The 21,205-nt window shown below is 41.8% G+C and overlaps 1 protein-coding gene across 14 annotated transcripts in view; it reads left to right on the top strand.

Annotated features, from left to right (window-relative positions):
- Positions 1-21,205, top strand: part of MCTP2 (multiple C2 and transmembrane domain containing 2) — a 236,938-nt gene that overhangs the window by 69,088 nt on the left and 146,645 nt on the right. The gene's annotated exons all lie outside the window — the stretch shown is intronic.

Here is a 21,205-nt window from a genome sequence, read left to right as displayed (position 1 = left end):
TAGTTGATATTGAATATAGTTCCCTGTAGCACCTATATCTTTTATAACCAGTAGTAATTGTTCCCGTTCCTTTTATTTATTGGGAAGATGCATCATTATCTATTAAGAAAACAATCCCCTCCCAGCAGGTTTCTTTTTCTATCCTTTGGGGTGTGATGTGCCTTCCTGACTGTGATTGTTCATTTCTGCTTGGTTTTCACGAGTATTAGGGTGGTGATCAGGGCAGGTTTGGTGCCCACTGATGATTTCTGCAGGGTTCATACTTATTGACACCTGTGCCCCCCTCATGTCTTCTTGGCCTGGGACTGACATGACTGATCAATATGGCGATACTTTTTTGTGGAGCCCAACCCAACCTCAGAAGTTTATCCAACCCAGTCCTTTGGGCCAGTAGTTCTCAAATGTGAGTGCACATCAGTGCCGCCTGGAGGGCTTATGAAAACACACATTACCCACCCCCAGAGTTTCTGATTCAGTAGGTCTGGGGTGGGGCCCCAGAACTTGCATTTCTGACATGTTCCCAGCTGTTCATGATGCCGCTGGTCCAGGAACCACCCTCCAAGGATGGCTGCTCTGGGCAGTGGGTGATGGCACATGAGAAGACACATGTGCTTCTCCTAGTTGGGAGAGTTTCAATTCTCTGTGAGACATAGCACTCTCTTTTTCTGGGGCTGGACCTCTTTATGCATTTGTTCTCAAGCTTTACTTAATTTGCAGTCTCCGAACATAATTTGATATTCAGCTAATTAACATAATTAGGTGCAGAGAACTGTGTGATGTGCCAGAATACTGAGTATAAAAGGATTTGTGACTTATCTATGAATTTACAATATTTATTCTGCATAACATGCTCTATGATTCTCTGGCTATAAGATCGATAGCTGATTGTTTCAATACTCAGTGTCCTTCAGATCTGTGCACATGGCATTTCTGTCTTATCTTTTAGGTTTTTCACAGACACATGCTCCCTCTCCTCTCAATCCTCTGAACATTTTACCTCCAAAAACCATGCCCTTAAACTGGATACATGGCTGATCCGCCCTGTCCATATTAGTACCGTATTAGCTGAGTGACCATTTTATTCACTTTCGTAGGCCCTTCTGTGCCGTAGTGGTGGTTTATACAGAGAACACCTCATACATTTTAGTCCTTCATTACAGAAATCCAACTTAAGTGCTGGACTTAAAGAAAAGGGGTGCTAATGACAGTTGCAAAAGCGAAACTGTCCTCCCAGGAGGAATGGAGTTCCTTCATTCACTCCTTGACTCTGCAAGCGAGGTTCCAGTCCTGTCCCTGGGACAAGCATCACACGGGTACTCGACGGGAACCTGGTGGTTAAAGTCCAGAAAAAGACAACTTTAGAATATCTTGCAAACCACCGGCTTCAACCGATTTAACAGAAGTCTTCATTTAGGAGATTGAAGTACAGAGGCTAAGGGACTTGGCCAGGGACACACTGGGAGGCGTGGCTGAGGCAGGACTCAGAGCAGGTGGCTCTGTGGGACAGATTTGGGGCCTTACAATCTACTTCTTGGCTTTGAATTTCCTTTGGCAACTTACTCTCTCTGTAATGTAATTAATCTACTGTAAAATGGGCATGATGTAACTTGCTCTATAATGTAGTTCTAAGAATTAAAAAAAAAAAAGAGTAGGAATTTGGGATTAGCAGATATACTCTGCTATATATAAAACAGATGAACAAGGATCTACTCTATAGTACAGGGAACTATACTTAATATATATGTATATATTTTTGTCTTTTTAGGGCTGCACCCCAGCATATGGAAGTTCTGGGCTAAGGGTCGAATCGGAGCTACAGCCATGGGCCTACACCACAGCCACAGCAATGCGGGATCTGAGCTGCATCTGTGACCTACACCATAGCTCACAGCAATGCCGGATCCTTATTTCACTGAGTGGGGCCAGGGATCGAACCTGCGTCCTCACGGATAGTGGTCGAGTTTGTTACCACTGAGCCATGACGGGATTGCCTATGCTTAATATCTTGTAATAACCTGTCATGGAAAAGAATCTGAAAAAGAAGATATCTGTATATAGAAGTGTAACTGAATCACTTTGCTGTACACCTGAATCATTGTAAATCAGCTATATTTCAATTTAAAAAAAGTTAAAAAAGGAAAGCATATATAGCTGAGTATCATATATAGAGAAAACAATCGAGAAATGATAGTGTTATAGTAATTAATGAGCAATGGTAAAGAACGTGGCCCGGACCCTGACTCCCAGTGGTGAGCTGATCCCTGAGTTCCATGTCAGGCTCCCATCCGGGGCCCTTGGATCCTTGGCCCTTAGGATTTGATTTATGTTTTATTTTATATGTATTGAATTCTCTAGTTAATAATTCTCTAGTTGATTTGTGTTTTATTTTATATGTATTGAATTCTCTAGTTAAATTGATCAAATACTGATTTGTAATGACAGGATGCCTTCAAAGTGTTGTTGAAATGTGTTCCACCCTTGGCTGCAGAGGACCTGCTCCAGGATATTTAACCCCGCTGTGCCATCACTGTTGGTGAATTTTTAGAGAGAGGGAGAAAAAGAAAGCATTTTTGGTGACTCATTCTCAGCTGAGGGAAGAGTTCAGTGTTTCCTTTGGATTGTTATGTAATCATTGCTGTTTATGTAACATTCTGTATAGAACATGGGTTTGCAAACCTCTTCCGTACAGTGCCCAAAATAAATAGTTTCGGATTTATGGATCACAGGTCCATAAACTTGGTGACAGCTACTCTGCTGGCATAGTGACCAGACAGCTATAGGTAATATAGAAACTAGTGTGATGTGACCATAACCCAGTACCACTTTATTTATAAAAACAGGCACTAGGCTAGATTTGACCTATCCTCAAAAGTTTGCTGACTTCGGTCTGTAGTATTATGATATGATTTAAATTTACTCTTGGGGAAACTGCTTTTTAGAGTAGCAGAGCAAATAAACTTTATTTAAAATAAAGGACATATAATCTAATGATAAAGTGATCAAGTTATAAGCTCATGTTTTCCAATGAAGTGTGTAGAAAGCATCTCAGTAATGTGACATAAAATAATGCAGAAAAATCTAGAGAGATTGTGTACTAAAAAGTCATTTTTCCCTATATTTTTTTGCTTGTCAGTAAAGTGAAAAGTTATCATATCTCTCTCAAGAAAAGATGTTTCTAACATACCTCAAGAAGGGGCTTCAGGAGTTCCCATTGAGGCTCAGCAGTTAACACATCTGACTAGCATCCATAAGGATGTAGGTTCGATCCCTGGCCTTGCTCAGTGGGTTAAGGGTCTGGCGTTGCTGTGAGCTGTGGTGTAGGTCACAGACACAGCTCAGCTCCCGAGTTGCTGTGGCTGTGGTGTAGGCTGGCAGCTATAGCTCCAATTTAATCTCTAACCTGGGAATCTCCATACGCTGAAGGTGTGGCCCTAAAAAGCAAAAAACAAAACAAAAGGGGGGGATTTCAGAGGTGCTTACTGGGTTTGTGATTGAGGACTAAAAATGTCATCTGGCCCATCTGGAAACAAGGCAGGGAGCGTCTTTCAGAAGTAGCACCCCCCAATTAGCCCCTCCCCCCAGTTCTGCTGCCAATCTGCAAGTGCTAGACAAAGGACTTCCTGTTGACAGGAGTGCTGTCCACATTTTATCTGAATCTCTCACTGCTCTGGCTCAAACCTAGGGCTGGTTTGTTAGGGAGACTGTCCAGGTGGGATTTTGAGATTTTTCTGGGAATTTTGAGGAAGTTTGTTATATTAGGAAGTTGCTAATTGTTCTTTGAGAGTTAGGAGGGGCCTATGGCTTCTGAGCAATGCACAGGTTTAGCAATGGTGTCAGGAAGGCGGTGTTATGTAGTCACTGCCCGTCCCCTAGTATCCCACCCAGAGCATCCTAGGGTCTTAAGCTGTCAGCTTGTCTATCCTCCTACGGAACATATAGATAGGCGTGTGTGTGCACACATGCATGTGTTCATGGAGTAAATCCAGCAAAACCTGGAGGTCGTTAAAAAGAACTGGAGTTATGAGTGAAGATTGCATAATAATTCACATCGCTGTCGTGAAGGTGCCTGTCCATCCATGCGTCACCATGGAGATAAGCATAGTGTCATGGAACACTGAGAGGTTTTGAGGAGTTGCTGTCAAAGTGTGGCCGCATTAGAAGATGGCCTCTTCCCGGCATGTGGTCCTTTACCTTGACTAGACTCAACCCCCTACTGGGGAAGCTCCTTGCTAACTAAGCAGCCTCATCTTTTCTTTTTGCTGGAAAACTTGGCTTGCTACAGTGGTCTGTCTAGGAATGAGCCTCACTTGATTGCTATAAAATGCCCAGGCATTGCCTTAAGCCCACCTTCCCAAGAATGTCTCTAGGAGAAAAACTCCTGTCTCTGCTTTGTCCCCGTTACAGCCAGTGGCCTGTCACCTGTGCCACTGTCCTTCCTTCCCTGTCATCTAATTTTCCTTTGCTCTGTCTTTCCATGCCGCATCTTCCTCCTAATGTCTTCCTTCTGCTTCTTTATATTCCTCATGTCCTTCCCATTCTATTTTCTGAGAAATTCTCCAGGCTGTATTATTTTTGACCAAACCAGAAACATACATGTTTTAAGTTCTTTATCTGGGCCATTGTCTAGTAATTCTTTGTGGGGGTCTACAGTTTTGAGATTGGTATAGCAGAAGAAATGTGATAACATCAGTTCATTTTAAGTCCAACTGTTTCATAGTTTGGTTGATGCATATAGAACGTTGAACCCTGACTCAGTTTCCCACGTAAGGGGACGTGGCCAAGAACATATTTCGGTGTCCTTGAACGGACAGTGTGAATGCTAGCAGCCCTCTTTTCTAGACCTCTCATGAGCACCATGTGACATGGGCAGGCCTCTTGTCCTGGGAAAAATGCTCCACTCCAGGCTTAAATCCTGGAACATTAATTCCTGGAAAACAACATCCCTTGTACAAAAACCCTGTATTTTCCTTCGATGTGAAAGCAGTTACGTACTATCCTGCTATGGAATGTAGTACTAGGTTGCTTGTGCCCTCTGGTGGCCATATTTCGGTACTGCAAAAGGAAAGACTAGTCCATTGCAGTTCATTGTAACATCACTAGGGCTGTAGGGCTGAGTGTTGAGAAGAGTTCATGGTTGTCTTCTTGATGTGTTTCAGGAAGTGAAAATTCATGACCCATTCATTCAGTGAGCAAATGGTTCTTTAATCGCACCCCATGTAGACAACTGGCCTGTGTTTTTAAGAGCACGACAGCTTCATTTGCAGATACAGGACAAGACATATTAGATAAGTCATTTTTCCTATTTGAAAGGAATGGTTTAGACAGAAATTTTAAAGATCTCCCACTAGAGTGAAAAGCTGGCCATGTGATAGGGATTTAATAAATTACTAAACTGCTACTAAAATGTTCAAACATCAGGTACCTCTGATTTCCATCCTGTTTTCCTCTTGCTGTTTAATAGACTGTTTTTAAAGATTGAGCCATTTTTATAATGATATATTTCTCTTTAAAATGGAAAACATACTCTTATATTAGACCTGGAGAGAAATGTTCTTGTGTTGCGGCTGTGATTGGGGGACAGGTGGGGTGTTTCTAAAACACTGTGTTGTGTACTGAGGAGCAGCTGTGTAGCTTCCTAGCAGGTGTGCTATGAATGGGGTACAGTGAGGGTTCACCTCTCTGCCCCCAGGTGGCTCTGTGGGCTTGGACCAGGCCCTCACCAGTTTCTTCTGTATACTCCATTCTGTTCAACAAAAATGCCCTTTTGTGTGCTAGGATGTGAACTGTTGGGAGGCACTGGATAGTGGATAAGAGTCACGGATCAGCTCAGACACCCTCTAGCAGTAGTTGTGGGGACTAACTTGGTGTGTGCTTATGGTATGTGTGTGTGGTGGGGACGGTGTCATTGCAGTGCACAGTGACCATTAGTAATTCTTGCTGTGTCTGGTTCTAATTATTCTCATTTGGGTTTTATTTCTGTGTTTTTGCTCTGGGAAAGGCATTTCGGCCAGTTTTATTTTGGGCCCTTCTTCCCAATTTCTTTTTAACTTGTTCCACGATGTGCATAACTTTTGCTTCTCTCTCTCCCTCTCTTTTCTTTTTTTTCTTTCTTTTTTTTTTTTTTTTTTTAGGGCCGCATCTGCAGCATATGGAAGTTCCTGTGCTACGGGTTGAATCATAGTAGATTTTGTAAGCCCCCACCCCGGCCCACTGCCACTGGGACAACGGCATTGTTAAGGCTGTTTTCTGAGACTAGTTTCTGCTTTTTTGTCAGTGTGACAGCAGAAATGAGAGACCCGTTTTTAAAGGTGCCTTATTTGGATAAGAACTCTACTGTGGATTGATGGTTTTATTTTCCTTATCTTAAATTTAACTCAGAAAATGCCCCTCAAGTTTCATAGTGACCAACATGGAAAAACTTGGTGTGGATGAAGTCATCCCAGGAGGTCATTACTCACTGGAATCTTCTACTAAAAATATTGTACTGATCTTACTTTATTTTTTAATTTATTTTTATTTTTTGGTCTTTTTGCCTTTTCTAGGGCTGCTCCCACGGCATATGGAGGTTCCCAGGCTAGGGGTCCAATTGGAGCTGTTGCTGCCGGCCTACGCCACAGCCACAGCAATGTGGGATCTGAGCCGCGTCTGCGACCTACACCACAGCTCACGGCAACGCCGGATCCTTAACCCACTGAGCAAGGGCAGGGATCAAACTCACAACCTCATGGTTCCTAGTCGGATTCGTTAACCACTGAGCCACGACGGGAACTCCTGATCTTACTTTAAAAAAAAAAAAAAAAAGAAGGAAACATTTTGTTCTAAAGCATAATAGGATCTGACTTCAAATTACTTGATAATTTGCTGTTTTTCCCTCACATATTTATGTTTTTATTGAAATATAGTTGGTTTCTAATGTCATGTTAGTTTCAGATGTACAGCACAGTGATTCAGTTATACATATATATTCTTTTCAGGTTACTTTTATAGGTTATTACATTTGATATTTATTATTTAGTAATTACATATTAATATTTTATATACATAAAATATTGAGTATAGTTCCCTGTGCTATACAATAGGTTCTTGTTGGTTATCTATTTTGTATATAGCAGTGTGTATATGTTAATCCCAGCCCCCTAACTTATCCTTCCTTTCTTGCCCTGCATATATTTTGTCTACATTATGAAAGTTTAATTTTGAAAAGAAATTATAAATGTCATAGTACAACCTTCCTTGTTTAATCAGTGTTCCAGGTTATGTTGTTATTCCAGATTTGAATGAGTAGTAATCATTGTGCAAGAATGTGCCCGTATCCGTGTGTCAAACTGTATTTCTTTGCAAGTCATTTATCACAGTGGGTTGGGTGTTTTCTGTCACCTGATCTGAACATCTCAAGATTCTCCTTATAGAACTGCCAGCTCATTCTTGAGCAAAGCCTCTATTTTGCTCACCCACCGGGAGCATATGTGTGATCTATTTCCTGTTTCTCACCCACGCTGTGTGTAGATTGTCTTTGTTAATTTTGAGAGAGAAAAAGTATCATCATGGTTTTGTTTTAGTTTCCGTTAGTAAATTTGGACCCTAAGATATGTTTGCTTAAGCGATATTTGCTTTTCTTTTGAACACAGTCAGTTCCATCCATCACTGTTGCTCATTCTTCTGGTTCTCGATGTGTTCATGTATATTTTTCTAATTTGCCATTGCCTTTTAATTTTGTTTATGAAGTTTTTGTTGCAACATCTTTTCAAGTGTTAAAATTTTATTGTGGAGCGTTTCCTCCTTTGTTTCTGTACCTTGAAAGGCCTTTTCTCTCCTGAGAGAAATACACATTAACCTATATTTATTCTCTTTTCTACCCAGTTTTCCATTTTTCATTGATCTTTTTGATATGCCTCAAGTTTATTTGATTTTTAGCCCATAGTCAGAACTTAGTTTTACATTTTGCCAAATGGCTCTTTAATTAACTGGGACTAAATTTTCCTTTCCCTAATGATTTGATGGCCACTTTTTAATCGGGTATTAATTACCAGTGAGGGTCTGCTTCTTGGATTTCTCTTTGATTCCGATGGATGTGTTGTTCTGTTTGGGTGCCAGCGGAACATCACAGGTTTTACTGCCTGGAAAGGTCATGGTCAGTACTTAATTTTCCAAAAACTGGGGCTTTGCTGCACATTGGAGTACCTTCTCTGAACACCAGATGGCGCAAGATCATCGGCGTGCTTGTGTGGGAGCAACAAAAATACCCTGGCCAGCGTCTTCAGAAGGATACTCATCCAGAGCAAACTCAAAACTTGAAAGATGCAAGCACCCATCCTAAAACTCACCTAGCAGTTGGATTTCCTCACTTGATCAGAAGCCTGCCTTGCTTCTGCCCTGGTAGCCTGTCCTGGTCCTGCAGCAGGGACTGGGGGCTGAGTTTGGAAACCTGCTTCTCTTTACCCCTTTTCCCATAGGATACAGACCAGCATCAGTCAGTCCTTTTTATCCTAGGAGTCTTTCGTGGATTCCCACAGCCGAGCCCTTGCCTCTGGAGGTTTTTGTTGCCGGCCTTTGTTTTGAGACTCTGCATCCCCAGAGGTTGATTAGAAGGTCTTGATGCTCCCCTGCTTTGTATAGTCAGCTACCTGTTCCTTCACTGGGATCCCATCCCCAGTGCTACAAAGAGTTTTGGAGCAAAACTGGCCTGCTTCCCACGTCCTGTGTGTGATGTCCTATGTTCTTAAGGCCAGTGTTACAAATTGCCTTACACCCACCTCGAGGTCATTGACTTGAATCCCACATGTCTTCCATTGGCTGAATGGGGTTTTTCAAGAGGGATGGATTTATCCATTCTTTTTTTTTTTTTTTCTTTTTTAGGACCACGCCTGTGGCACATGGAAGTTCCCTGGCTAGGGGTTGAATCGGCTCTGTAGCCCATGTCACAGCCACAGCCGCACAGGATCCGAGCCGCATCTGCAACCTACACCATAGCTCACAACACCACCAGATCCTTAACCCACTGAGTGAGGCCAGGGATCAACCCAGCATCCTCATGGATACTAGTTGGGCTCGTCTCCCCTGAGCCACAACGGGAATTCCTATCCATTCGTTTTTATCCTGATGTAGCATGTGTGACATGCGTGCTGTGTTTCAGGTGGTTCTCTTTACTTTCTTTGATTGTGATGTCGCTATGGCATGTTCTGCTAGAGGGCGTGTGTACATTTTACACAAGGATAAATCCACAGGGGTGTAGCTGTGTATTTCCACGTCTCTATGACATTTCCTGTGGCTTAATGTGGATGTCAGCACCAGCAGTGAGCCTTTAGTTCTGTCATGCCCGACACCTCGCATGTTCTCAGATGCTGAGGTTGAGGTGGGGCGCACAGCACGGCTGTTATTCCGGAGACTGTCAGCAGGTAACAGGGAATCTCCACTCTTGGCAACCCAGCACTAGCACATGTTTGTGAATTTTGGAGTGTGGAACGGGATGAGGGACAGTGGGGATGGCCTGTCTTTGCTAACATACTCTGGGGCCTCAGCCGGGAAGACTTGCAACACAGGGGGTGACTCTGTCAGCTGAAGCTTCAAAGGCCCGTTCATGCCTGTGTTGGGAACCTGAGGTGGGATGATTGGAAGAGGAGGGCTGTTCCCCACGAGGCCTGGCTTCCCCACAGCCCAGAGCTCTCAGAATGGTCCCACTTCTCACGTGTCATCTCAGGGCTGCTGACATGAAGGTCCAGTGCACAAGGCAGGCACCGTGTCACCTTTGGCATAGCCTTGGAAGGAACATGGAGTCATTGTCACCACAGCATCTTGGTTAAAGAGGTTACCAGATTGTAGGGCACAGGACAGGCTCCCTCTTCTGGGTGAAAGGAATATCTGAATCTTGGGGGTCACACTTGGGTATTAAGTAAGTATGGCTGTACATGAGGGCTTTAGAGTGAAATGGGTCTGAACTGTCCTCAGCCTTAAAACTGCAACATAAAGAGTGTTTTTGTTTTGTTTTGTTTTTCTTTTTAGGGTGTATCCACAGCATATGGAGGGTCCCTGGCTAGGCGTCGAATTGGAGCTTCCGGCCTACACCACAGCCACAGCAGCTCAGGATCCGAGCCACATCTGTGACCTACACCACAGCTCACATCACTGCTGGATCCTTAACCCACTGAGCGAGGCCAGGGATTGAACCCGGTCCTCATGGATACTAGTTGGGTTCCTCAACTGCTGAGCCACGACGGGAACACCCTCTCTTATCATTTTGGAGGATTAAATGAGATCACACCCATTGTGAATGTTGTTATACTAAACTTCAGTCCTGTTGTCTCTTTTCCATAAAAGCTAGTGTCCGTGTCGTGAGACTTAGATTTGTACTTAAACGATAGCTTGGACAGGGGACATTTTAAGTCCTTTTATTAATAAAAAGGGGAATTCTAAGGTATGAATAATTGTGTGCACTTTGGCATAGGCCTCCCATGGATTTCTGGAAAACTGAGGGCTGACAGACTTATAGATCTGGGAGGTTTGACCCTTTTTAGAGACTCTAGGCAGCTGCTTTCAGGCTTACTCTTGCCTTGTTTCCTTCTGTCCCCTCAGCACTTTCTGGTCTCTTTATGTTGCTGCATCCTGGCCACTGCCTCACCTCTCCTTTTTTCTATGCAGTCATGCTGTCCTCTAACTTTTACCTGGATTCTTCCTTTTTTGGTGTTACAGGGGCCATGCTAGCTGCCTCGAAGCAGAAGTTTACACTCTGTGTGCTTCTGATCACCTAATCAAGAGTGATCACCTAATCAAGAGTTCCCAATGTGGCTCAGCAGGTTAAGAACCAAACACAGTATCCATGAAGATGTGGGTTTGATTGCTGGCCTTGCTCAGTAGTTAAGGATCCAGCATTGCTACAAGCTGCAGCATAGGTCACAGATGCAGCTCAGATCCCGAGTTGCTGTGGCTCTGGCGCAGGCCAGCAGCTGCAGCTCTGATTTGACCCCTAGCCTGGGAACTTCCATATGCCACAGGTGCAGCCATAAAAAGAAAAAAAAAAAAAAAAAAAAAAAAAAAGAGTAGGGGTGCAGGCATCTGTTCTTGTTGACCACTCACCAGAAGCCAGTTTGTTCAATAATCTATTCACCAAATGGCCATTTACCGAACTTACTGAACTCATTGGTATATTGACAATTTGACAGTGCTTTTCGTTCATCTGTTTATAAAATTAAGTGTTTAAAGCCATTGGATGAGAACTTTTAAAAACAGCTTTTGGGAGTTCCCGTCGTGGCACAGTGGTTAACGAATCCGACTAGGAACCATGAGGTTGCGGTTCGGTCCCTGCCCTTGCTCAGTGGGTTAACGATCCGGCGTTGCCGTGAGCTGTGGTGTAGGTCGCAGACGCGGCTCGGATCCCGCGTTGCTGTGGCTCTGGCGTAGGCCGGTGGCTACAGCTCCGATTCAACCCCTAGTCTGGGAACCTCCATATGCCGCAGGAGTGGCCCAAGAAATAGCAACAACAACAACAACAACAAAAAAGACAAAAGACAAAAAAAAAAAAAAAAAACAGCTTTTGAAGGCCTCCAGGTCATATTAGTTAATCAGCTGTGAAAACAAAGCAAAAGTGCCATCTTAAATAATATTTAATTGGTCTCAGGACAAATAAAGTTATAGAAGAAAATGGACATGACATGGCCTAAGCTGCAGATCCCAGAAGGGGGATAACTAAGGACAGAAAAAGAGGGGCTATTAGGGTGAGCAGAGGTGGAGAGGGGGTGGAGAGTAGGGAAGGTAGGAATCTCTGGAGTGGGGTGTTTGGGTGGGGCTGACGAAGTTTGGGGAGGGGCGTGGTACAGGGGGAGAACCTGAAGGCCCTAGGAAGCCCTCACTCCCCACACCTCTCTTAATTCCCAATATTTATTCCATGCAAACTTTATAGATAGTCAAAATAAACCAGTCTGATAAAACTTTGTAAGTAGTTAAAATGAGCAAGTTTTGGTAACATGGATAATTTCTAGACCTTGATCTCACTGTTGGTTGGCCATTTGAAGTTCTTTCAGAAACTGGATTTGGGCAAATTTGCTTAATTACATTATAGGGGCCAGTCATGGGCAGGCCTTGGCCAAGGTGCCCTTGGGCTGGTGCACATGGTGGGCTCCCTGGGAAAGGGAAGTCAGTTACACTGGGAGTTAAGTTCAGGAAGAGTGTGACCAGGATGTCCTGAGTGGCAACACATGAAACAGTGAGGACCTTAGATGGTCCAGAAGGAAATTATTCTGAGGTTGGTAACAAAAGAAGAGCTCTTTCATACCATGCTCTTGGATTGGAAGAATCAATATTGTCAAAATGGCTATACTGCCCAAGACAATCTACAGATGCAGAGCAATCCCTATCAAATTACCAAGGGCATTTTTCACAGGACTTGAACAAAATATTTTAAAATTTGTTTGGAAGCACAAAAGTCCCAGAATAGCCAAAGACGTCCTGAAAAAGAAAAAATGGAGCTGGAAGAATCAGGCTCCCTGACTTCAGACTATACGACAAAGCTACAGTCATCAAAACTGCATGGTACTGGCACAAAGACAGACATATAGATCAGTGGAACAGGATAGAAAGCCCAGAATTAAACCCATGCACCTACAGTCAACTAATCTATGACAAAGGAGGTAAGAATACACAATAGAGAAAAGACAGCCCATTCAATAAGTGGTGTTGGGAAAACTGGACAGCCACATGTAAAAGAATGAAGTTAGAACACTTCCTAACACCATATACAAAAATAAACTCAAAATGGATCAAAGACCTAGATATAAGACCAGATACTATAAAACTCTTAGAGAAAAACATAGGCCAAACACTCTCCAACATAAATGACAGCAACATCTTCTCAGATCCACCTCTTAGAGTAATGACAGTAAAAACAAAAATAAACAAATGGGACCTAATCAAACTTCAAGGTTTTTGCACAGCAAAGGAAACCCTAAACAAAACGAACAGACAACCCACAGAATGGGAGAAAATCTTTCCAAGTGAATCGACTGACAAGGGATTAATCTCCAAAATTTATAAACATCTTCTACAGCTCAATATAAAAAAAAAAAAACAAACAACCCCATGTAAAAATGGGCAGAAGATCTAAATAGACAATTCTCCAAAGAAGACATATAGATGGCCAAAAAACACAAGAAAAGATGTTCAACCTCACTCATTATTAGAGAAATGCAAATCAAAACCATGATGAGGTACCACCTTACTCCAGCCCAAATGGCCATCATCAAAAAGTCTACAAACAATAAGTGCTGGAGAGGGTGTGGAGAAAAAGGAACCCTAGTACACTGTTGCTGGGATTGTCAATTGGTGCAACCACTGTGGTAAACAGTATGGAGATTCCTCAGAAAACTAAACATAGAACTACCATTTGATCCATCAGTCCCACTCCTGGGCATCTATCCAGAGAAAACCATGACTTGAAAAGACGCATGTACTCCGATGTTCATTGCAGCACTATTTGCAATAGTGAAGACATGGAAACAACCTAAAAGTCCATCGACCAAGGAGTGGATCAAGAAGATGTGGTACATATGCACAATGGAATATTACTCAGCCATTAAAAGGAATGAAATAACAGCATTTTTAGCAACATGGATGGACCAAGAAATTATCATGCTAGGTGAAGTCAGTCAGCCAATGAGATACCAACATCAAATGCTATCACATGTGGAATCCGAAAAAAGGACACAATGAACTTCTTTGCAGAACAGATACTGACTCATAGACTTTGAAGAACTTATGGTTTCCAAAGGAGAGAAGTTGGGGGAATTGGGGGATGCTGGGGGCTTGGGATGGAAATGTTAAAAAATTTGGTTTTGATGATCATTGTACAACTGTAAATGTAATAAATTCATTGAGTAATATAAAAAAAATTTAAAAAAGAACAGCTCTGGAGTTCCCTGGTGACTCTGCAGTTTAAGGACCTGGTGTTGTTATTGCTGTGGTGCAGGTTTGATCCTTGGCTCCCGAACTTACGGATACTGCTGGCAACGCTGAAACAAGCAAACAAACAAAAAACAAACAAAAGAACAGCTCCTAGAAGCATGCAGCCACCATCTGCAGAAGGGTCAACATGATCCTGAAAAAGTGCATGTTCCCCACATTTGATTTTAGTGGATCAAAGCCAGCTTGGAACTTTGCTAAACACGAATGTACCACTTTCTTAACAAAAGTAGACTAGGGGGTTCCTGTTGTGGTGCAGCGGAAACAAATCCAACTCGTATCCATGAGGATGTAGGTTCGATCTCCTGGCCTCACTCAGTGAGTTAAGGATCCGGCATTGCCCTAAGCTGTGGTGTAGGTTGCAGATGCAACTCAGATCCCACATTGCTGTGACTGTGGTGCAGGCTGGCAGCTGTAGCTGTGATTCATCCCCTAGCCTGGGAACTTCCAGATGCCGTGGGTGCGGCCCTAAAAAGCAAAAAAAAAAAAAAAAAAAAAAAAAAAGGAAAAGTAGACTATACTCTGCAAAGGCAACGTTGTTTTTCCTGTTCCATGTGACAGAGGGAAAATGCCCTCTGAATTTCCATAAAACGCTTATACTGTTTTTGAAGGGGTCTGTTAAGAAAGCTGCAGTTAGACACCACTTAATCTGGCAATCTCAGCTTTATTTCTAGAGGGCAGCAGCAGCTGTTCAAAAAATCATTGCTCGCTTGTTTTCTGGAATCAGTTCTGACTCCTATTTAGCCAGCCTTGGAGAAAGATAGAACTCACTGTATCCCATGTAAAAACAACTCAGGTTTAGTTCTTTTTTCTGGCAAGAAGAAAAAATTCTAAACAGGCATATATATTGAAAAGAATCTAAATGCATGTGTGCAAGTAGAATGAATAGTCACTTATTACTCTTAAGCCAGAGGATGGGAAAAAAGTCAAATTTATGCTTTTCATATGTTTCCAAATACTGTTTATGCTGAATGAATTCATCTATATGTATCTCAATTTCCCTAAAGACTTAGTAAATAATTATTGACTTTAAGCTGAACTCTTAAGTTCTCCTGGCAGAAGTTTTTCAATATTACACAGTGTGAACTCAGTGTAAAAATATGGAGATAATTTCCTTTCGTGAACAAACAACAACTCTGAGAAATGCACTTAATTAGGAAACTTTTCTAGCTTAAGATAACCTTTCTTTAGGAGACTATATCACTAAGGCAAATGGACTTTGCTGATTGGTTTTGCCTACCAATACAGTGTTTGCATCCATTGTGGTGGATTTTTAGTTCAAATTAGGAATGCTAGTTTTTAAAAACAGGAGTTCCAGTCGTCACTCAGGGGAAATGAGCCTGAACTAGTATCCATGAGGATGCGGGTTCGATCCCTGGCCCGCTCAGTGGGTTAAGGATACGACATTGTGGTGAGCTGTAGTGTAGGTTGTAGACGTGGCTCGGATCTGGTGTTGCTGTGGCTGTGGTGTAGGCAACTGCAGGTCCAGTTTGACCCCTAGCCTGGGAACTTCCTTATGTCATGTGTGTGGCCCTAAAAAAATTAATAAATAAATAAAAATAAAAAACTGTATGCTATAGTAAGTAAACTATATGATATAGCATAGAGTATGTGTATGCATGTGCTCACACACGCACATATAAATGACCATTAAACTGAACTGTAGAAATATACTTATGGGCATAGAAGGAGACAGATACATTACGGACTGAATTATTGACTGAAGAAAACAGTCTAATTCTTTTTTATGAAAAGTTTGTGTGTTGTATAAAGTCTGGTTACATATAAACATATTAAGCTTATCTAGGTGGTGGTAATTTTCTTTCTTTCCTTTTGTTTTTGATGCATCTTGACTTTCTGCTTTTTCTAACAGGTTTATATGATAAAAAGCAAAAAGAAGTTTGAAGCTAGAGTTTCCTTGCAGATATATCTTATTTGCATTTTAGACTGATTCTTGAGCCAGTCCATGTGATTTTGTCTGCTGTATTTAGCATTCTACTGATACTACCCATCTTTTCCATAACACTCTCAGTCTGGCAATAGCCGCTCAGGGTTATAAACCCAGTACCAAGAGGAGAACAAAATCTTCATATGCTGTGGTTCTTGATGACTCTCTCCTGACGAGACTTGAGTTATGTATCCTTCTCATTGAGTTGCCTGTTATTTTCATCAGATTATATTTGCAGATTGCTCTGAAATCCTTAGGACTGTAGGTGGAGCAGTAACCGGTACTCAACGAATACTTAGTGATTTTTACTGTTTGTATAATCCATTCCTTTCAAGACAACTCAGATTGTTTCATGGAAACTTTCCCAAACCACATGGGATCCTATGAGACGTATATAAGAAAAGGGATTTTTTTTTCAAGTTTTGAATATAGAAGGAGATATAAACTTTATACCTTTAGAGACGATAATAGAAGGGGTATGTAGAGACAAACTATCAGGACATGTTATTCGGACAGTTAAAGTAAATGAACATTTAATTAGTACTACATATGTTGTTACATATACTCCCCTTTTAAGTTAATTGAGTAGTAATACTAAAAATAGTAGCACATACCATGTAAATGGCTAGAGCCTTTTGTCGTCAAAGTGTATTAGTTCACTCAGTTCTCAAAATAATCTTATGAAGTTGGTATTTTTCCATCTACAGGGGAAGATGGTAATGTAAAAGGAAATTATGTTGCCTATGGTGATACAGTTACTAAAAGGGAAATATGGGACTTTAATACAAGGCCCATTTTACTTCAAAGTCTGTTCATTCATTGATCACATATTTATATATTTTTTTTATTTTTTTTTTTATTTTCCCACTGTACAGCAAGGGGGTCAGGTTATCCTTACATGTATACATTACAATTACATTTTTTCCCCCACCCTTTATATTAATTCATCTACAGTGCATACTAGGCAACATACATCTTATCTTCCAGAGTTTGATTTGGAGAAATTTAATATTACGTTCATAGGTGCCCTGAGTAAAATGTTTTCCATATTTAAATACTTTTGTGAAATACAGAATAGAAAAGGTTTGAGCTGTTTTTATTGTTGCTGCTGTTTTCATGAATGCAATTCTTAGTAGAGTTTAGTATTTTACCCGAGGGAAGTTCCAAATGAGAAAAGAATAAACAGCTTTTCCCAGCGGTTTTGATGACATAACCCTTTTGGTCTATGGAGCATCTAGAGAGGTGAGTGTTCCATGGATCATGCTGTGTGAAACCTTGGATTGGTGCTTCTTAGAGTCTGGATGCAGCTTTTTCCTCAACTCTCTGGGGCCGTATTATCTCAAATACCGGTTTCTTTGCTTTAGCCTGTTTCTTCTTCCTTCCAAATTATAAGCTGCTGCCAGATTTACATTTCTAAAGTTTGCCTCTGATCATCTTACTCTCTTACTTATAAGTAAACCTAAATTTCTTTCCTTCTCACACTAAAATAATTCCAGATGGACCAAAGATTTAAGTGTAAAAAACCCCAAAAAACTATAAAATCAGTGAGAAGAACCATCCCGAACTAATTTAAAATCCTATCGTGAGAAAACTTCTTGTAAGCAGAATGTTAAACTACAATGTCATCAATTAAACTGGTAAATTTGACTAAATAAAAATGAAAATAACTTGTTGCAAGAAATAAGTCTAAACAAATTATGACAAGATTTACAGCCAATGGCTGCTTTCCGTAATTAAGGGTTCGTTCCAACCCATCAGCAAAAGACAAACCATAGCCCATAGAAAAATGGACAAATGATATGTGATAATTTCCCTAAGCTTTACTCAAAATGTTAATGATAGAGAAAAACGGAGATAACCATTTTTTCATCTGCCATTGATTTAAAGCAAAGGTTTATAATATCAAATGTTGGTGAACATGTCAAGAAAGAAATACAAAGCATATACTCTTGGTGAAAGTGTAAATTCTGACAGACTTTGGAAGAACAATTTGACTACGGCTGTCAGGATCAGAAAAGACACACATTCATTTGCGCTGCAGTTCTTTTTGAACATAATCACATATGAACTCCAAGATAGCCATACAGGATGCTTGCTGTTTTACTTCTTCTTCTAGTAAAAAAATATTGGAAGTGATGTACATGTTCATTATTTACCGACTAGTCAGGTAAATAAGATACAGCAACACAATGAAAATGTATGCAGTTGATTAAAAAAAAAAAAACCTAGTGAATCTTTGTTGCTGATGTGAACAGAGCTTCAAGGTACTTTAATTGTGAAAATATGGAATCCAGTGCATTTAATATGATTACATTTGAGTTAACAACAGTTCTTGCTTTTTTTTTTTTTCCCCCCTATAAGACACTCAAGAAACTGGTGCATTAGAATGGGAGCGAGGAAGAGGGTAGAGGGTTTCTTTTCATACCTTTCAATGTCATGGGCATGTATTAACACTCGTGGGGAAAAAAAAAAAAAAGAACAGGAAAGCAAAACCATCCTGTATTACAGAACAAAACAAAACTCTTTGTTACTTTAGATTGCTGCAGTCTCTGACTCAAAGCTAGGTTTTTTCACTTGCTCATTATTCATTTCTCCCCTTCATGTCTGGATAAATTGAAATGCCTGCTTGGTATGACATAAGATCTGATCATTTTAGTCTCTTTCCCCTTTCAGTGCCAATGCCTCCAGCTCAAGTGGCCGCAGTCCTTCTCTGTGTGGCCAGATCCACCCATGTTTCAGTTCCCATCTCGTTTATTTTAGCCTCTACTGGTACCCCAGCTAGAACTAATCTCTTCCGCCTGTGAACTGGCCCAACCCTCAAGCTCTATTCTATTTTGACACTTACCTTTCGGACCTTGTGTTACGTATATAGCATGTCTGCTGCCCGCCAGGTGCAGAAGAAAAGGATCTGGAATCGATCTTCCTTCGTGGTCCCCTTAGAACCTAGCACTGAGCCATGCGCTGGGGCCACCTGTGTCTGTGCATGTTAGCAGGCCTGACCGGTACAGGGTCAAGGGAGACAACACTGTCCAGACTGTCACTGAGCATGAACAGAAATAAGGACTGTCCCACATTATTGTTGGGAGTGTAAATTGGTCCAGCATGTTCAGAGGACCAGTGAATGGCTGTTTGTCTCTCTCAGCACACATAGAACCAGAATACATTTTGCATGAAGCAGGAAACTCTGGCCGTGGCTGCTTACTGCCTAGATGTTCTAAATCTGAGGCTTTGTGACTCTATTGAGCCCACATGACAGAGCTGCTGGTGACCCCAGGACGGAGGCACCATCTCTGGCCTCCTAGTTTCATTCTTCCCCCTCAACACCACACTACCTCTTTCTACCAAAGAGCCTCATTGTTTCTGAAGCGCCCAGTGAAAAAAGGTTAAAGTCCACCCATTCAGGTGTCATCTCATCATTTGTATAATCTGGGAGTTGCATTCCTGAGCGGCGACCCCTTTTCAGAACCTGCCTAGTTGAGATGTCACTTTCCTGACAGTGAGGCACTTAGGCTCGGAGAGAAAAATCACAGTGTGCCCCCCTCCTTTCTCAAATTTTCCCTAACAATTAACGCTGCACTAACTTGACACCCTCGTTCCTTGTTTGGCTTTGTAAACCCTGGTCCCTTTTTCTATTAATTCCAGACATTAATATTTTCTTTCACGCAACTGCCGCCATTCACCCGTGAAACAGTTTGAACATTATGTAGCTGTCAAGATGCCTGGGGATTACCCAGTATGCTTTGCCTGTGAGAAAGTGACACCACCGAGGCCTAGTTTTGAGATGTTTATTTTGAGAGCACGCTGACAAGCATGAAGACCTGATCCCAGAGTGGCAATTTCATTTAATTAAAGGCCTCTTTTTATTATAGTTTTCCCCGCACTTTTTTTTAAATATATATATATTTCAGAATGATTGTTAAAATCTGACTTGCCAGAGTATTCTCTTGTACTATAAAAGGGGGAGGGGCGGGCAGATTACTCACTCACTAGTGACTATTCCACTGAATGGCTGTGAATGCCTGTGTTTTTTACTATCCTGCTCAGAACTGCCGCTTAATGTGGCATGTGTGCGGGCGCTCCCGTGTCCAGGTTTAAAATCAAGGTGGCTGCATTTCTGCCCCTTCGTTGCCAGACTTATAAAACGTGAGCTTTGACTCTGTGTGTGCCTGTTTGTGTAGTTTGATTTCTTTTTTTTAAAGTTAGCCGCCTTGCCATAAAGAAAGGGCTGAATTATCAAATCGATACCTTGGTTAATCTGTTACGCTTGTAACCAGTGTGTGTCATCTTGCTCTCAAGTGACAGGACTTCCAGTTAAAATAGATGAAATGCATATTTCCTTCATCCTCAGTAGTTTTCAGGCCTGCGACTGAATAGAAAGCTAAGAAAGAGCTGAAAAATATGATTGAAACCATGAATGGTGGGTATGAACATGTTTGTGTCAGAGGAGCCTACTTAATTTTTGGTGTAATATTCTTAAGACTCTATTGGCTTGCCTGTAATATTAAGAATGCATGTCAGTAAATCTGGGAGGCCTGTGTGGGCACTGTCCCAGGCACCTGGAATATATCAGGGACCAAAACAGATGGTTGTCTTTGAGCCCTTATTCCTCATCTGTTTCACAATTAATTACACCAGCACACCTCCCCAAACCCAATGTTTTCCTTGCTTTGTAGCATCATGGGCTGGCCTGCCTCTGTGCCCTCATGGATCACTCATTCATTTGTGCCTCCTTCCTTCATTGGTTATTCACTGGTATTAGTATACAAGTGCATCCCAGCCACCGTTAAGTGTCCCGGGTATGAAGCACCCTTGCATGCTTGTGACACACACGCACAACACAGTATCCTTGTATCATGTTTGTGGGGGTTGGTTTTTTTCTCAGTTGATCTGAAAAGTGTGGAGGAGGGTTCATCATGGGCCCTTCTTTCTGCCTTGGACATAGGAGCTAGCGGGACATTATTCATTCCTCTTGGCATCTGTTTCAAAGCTCCCCAGGAGGAGGCGGCAGGTCAGGGGTGTCGGCCCGAGGCCAGCTGAGGACCTGGCTGATGGGGTGTTCAGCTGGCCAGGGTAAAACAATGTTCTCCGCTTTTACTGCAGGTGCGGGAGGCAGTGAAGAATGGCAACTTTGTCGGTTTAATCTGTGCCCCCAGTTCCAGCCTGAGTCCCGTCCCCCTATCTTTTGAGCCAGTGGTTCCAGAGATTGATTGATTGATTGATTATGATTATATTCAAATGTATAGGGTTCTGTCCAGTCAGCCATCTGGCCAAACGTTTGAAAATGGTCTCTTTCCAATTGCACTGACTCCC

Source organism: Sus scrofa, chromosome 7, assembly GCF_000003025.6.
Source record: "Sus scrofa isolate TJ Tabasco breed Duroc chromosome 7, Sscrofa11.1, whole genome shotgun sequence".
NCBI lineage: Eukaryota > Metazoa > Chordata > Mammalia > Artiodactyla > Suidae > Sus > Sus scrofa.
Note: the sequence above shows the minus strand (reverse complement) of the source record. Positions and strands in the feature narration are given on the sequence as shown.